The following is a 3540-nucleotide window of genomic DNA, read 5'->3' on the forward strand; positions in this document are numbered from 1 at the left end:
GATCATAATTCATGCATGGAAGGGTTAATTTGAAAACTACTTAGTTCTGAAATGACAGCTGTGCCTTTCAAACGTTTGATTAATCTGAGAATTTGTTAAGGGACATAAAAATGGCTGACATACCTTTTTGTATATTTAAAGCTGTGCAGTGACATTTTATCCTGACCAATAATATTAGCATGGCAGATTTTACTGTCACGAGTCGAAGCTCAACACTGACAGCAAGCAGGACTGCATCCACTGTCAGGATACTTCAAGAACACTAAAATAGCTCTGCTTTAGACCTTTGACCCCTCCTGTCTGTCCAGCTGTCTGGCCCCTTTGCATGCTGGGACGACTAGATAGCTAAAATACAGCGCCCATCTTTGCTGGGAAAGTGCACATGCATGCTAACTGATCTGTTAGAAACAAACTGTGGGTTGTTTCTGAAATCAGTTATTGTGACAAAGAGACAATTCAAAATTTAATTAAGTCTAATTTTACACCCTATGTAGAGGATTTATATTTTTTAAGGCTTTTTCAACATCTGCTGTTTCTTTGTCTTCATGACTATGCCGTTAGTTCACTCTGTTCTGTTAAAAAAAAAAAAAGAAATCTGAGCCTTTTACAGAACAGCTGCACTTCTACTGAGTGCAGCAAACATGCAGATGGACTCTGTTTACAGATTAGGCGACTTTTGTTTGTGAGGATTCCATTTAAGGATATGAAATTAGAGGAATGCATATTCACAATTTTAAGATGTTTATTTGCAAAAAGGATTTTGCAAACCACATCTGCTTTTCGAAAGGGGATTTGACATCCCACCTGTGGCAGCCAGGTAGATCTGAAACACAAGATGAGAGAGAGAGAGCCCCTAGAGGTCAGTGACTGTATTACAGGGCGTTGTGATCCATCTCCTGTCCTTTTTATGCCCTTAAATCTACGGAAACAAAAGCTTCTTCAATAGCTTCTAAATAATGCAGGCACACATTTTGTGCTGTTATTACACAAATGTAGAAATTAATACATTTTATTCTGCAGTTTGCCAAACGATCAGCTATCTTATATCTGTAAATACAATAGCAAACAAGGACTGAAATCTATTACCGTTCCAATGAAGAGAGAGCACTTTGATATCTTGCTTATCTTTTTGCCAAAATTGGATTTATTAAAGTGAATGCTTGTCATAACAGGCACTGCATTGTTCTGCTCAGTGCCTGAAAAAAAAGGAAATTGAATCGTGGATACTGGCATCTAAATGGGTTCTGTTGCCATACCGTTTGGTGTAGCAATCCTTGATATAATCATTTGGGCTTCCGAACAAAGGCTGGTAGGCTTAAAAAGAATTAGAGAAGCTATAAGAGAAAATTGGTTCATGACAAGAAAGCTAAAGAGTCAATTAAGAGGCATTACTTGCTCTCTGAGGGTATAGTAAATTTACTGCCACATAAAAGCAGGGCGGTTTGGGCTTGCCTTCAAAATGACATGTCGTTATTTAAAAAAAAAGAAAATTACACTGAAGTAGTTTATTAAAGGCCACTTAAAAATTTATTTTCTTTATATGTACGTTTCCATACACAACCAGTCTCCATACAGAATGAATCCAGTTTGCACTGATGTAGCTGGAGTTTACATTTTACGGTAAGCATGATAAAAGAGATTCCAAACAGGTGTTTTGCTTTCTGCGGACTATAATTTTTTAGTTTATGCGTCTACCAACACAGAAGCTTGAGTTACTCTGGCCGCCCAATATCATGCTGCTTTAAAATCCCCTGAGACAAGAAAGCCATAACGATTCTTTCTTCAGATTGATGGCCCATCGCCACGGCAACAGGCACCAATGACCTTCAGGCCACAGCTCCTGTAATGGAGGCCCTGAACACGCCACATTTGGATTCTACGTCTCCAGCCTCCTCAATCGATATCTGATTCTGAACCCAGAATTTCTTGAAGAAATCCGTCTTCCAAGTCTGAGAGACCTTGAATGTGGCTAATTCAGATTCTACGTTCACAGCCTCCCTTATCAGGATCCCAAGATTAAAGTTTAAGAAACTTTAGTGATGTTTTCCATCATTTTGTCTCGTGACGCCACTTTGGGAGTTCAGCGCTCTCTAAACAGGGTCAGGAGGCAGAGACACACTGAGGTTCTTCAAGTGATCAGGAGCACGTCCTCTTGGTGCTGATTCATGTTCTGTTCACAGTGTGGTGTGAGAGTGTATGACATAGTTTCAGCACCGAAATTAAGACTATTGCACACCCAGTACTTACTTGTTGCAGGAGGCTATGTCCACTCCAAAGCCAGATCCTGATCACTAGATCACAGTGGTAGAAAATGACAAGGAGAATACTAAGCTGTGCTAGCTTTTCTGGTGACTAGCACGTCTAGGCTGGCAACCCACTGGATTTCCTTCTTCCTCTTTTAGCGACTAGCCTTGACAGGCTAGTTGCCTAGCCTAAGGCGACTAGCCTTGACAGGCTAGTCGCCTAGCCTAAGGCGACTAGCCTTGACAGGCGACTAGCCTTGACAGGCGACTAGCGACTAGCCTTGACAGGCGACTAGCCTTGACAGGCTAGCATTGGATAGCATTGGATTTGCTAGCAATTAGTCTTGGATAGGCTAGCAACTAGCATGCTCAGGCTGGTCCTCCTCAACTCATTCTGAGAGTTTACTGTGATCCAATGTGTCACCAATCATAGCCATGCTGTACAACAAGGAGCTGAAGTTAGCTTCTGGTTGGGGCTTCTGATTTGGCAGACGGCTAAAGGGCAATTCCACCTCATTTTTCACAACTTTGACCATCTTCAATCAACTCTTGTTTAAAAACGTCAACGCTAACCCTCTTCAAACATGAGCTAGATTATTCTACACTAAAATGTCTTCATTTATCTAAGTTTCAGATGAATTTTTTTGTAAGCTTGTATTTTGAACAGTTCGATCATTTATGGTACATATTTTTTTGTTGATTGTAACATGTTTTGCAAGTTCAGATGCACAGCATGCATTTCAGTTGTCAAATTATGCAGAAAAGCAAAAAAAAAAAAAACGTATCATATTCCTCCACTTCACTTTTCTGCTCCACATTGTGTCGATCTATCACAAAATAAACCAATTATCTGAGCACTGAAGTTGCTGTGACAAAGACGGGGGGAAAAATGAAATATTATTTATAATTTTCCCTGAAAGTGTTTATGCCCTCAGCCAGCCATTTTGAGTGTTTTGCATTATTTATACATCGGTGCAGAGCTCTTGATTTGTGTGGCTTTGAAGGTAAAGTGACGAACGGCTCAAATCCTTGCACAGTTAATAGTGAGGCCAGTTTGCTTCAAAAGAACGCTCAAAAAGAACAAATTTACATTTGTCACAGATCTCGGCTTGCTTTCAGAATAAAGACCTCCATGTGCGCATTTCTCAAATTCAGGAGCCATTATATTTCTATTCCCACAGCTTGGGGGAACTGTCGAGGCCCTCATTTGCAAATTAACTCTGCAGTTGCACTCTGCAGTGTGACCGCCAGCGTAGAAGCAACTTCCATCATGGCTTGTTGCTCGCTGAAGTTCCCA

This window comes from Poecilia mexicana, unplaced genomic scaffold, assembly GCF_051168715.1.
Source record: "Poecilia mexicana isolate PSO_F unplaced genomic scaffold, ASM5116871v1 scaffold_20, whole genome shotgun sequence".
Classification (NCBI taxonomy): domain Eukaryota; kingdom Metazoa; phylum Chordata; class Actinopteri; order Cyprinodontiformes; family Poeciliidae; genus Poecilia; species Poecilia mexicana.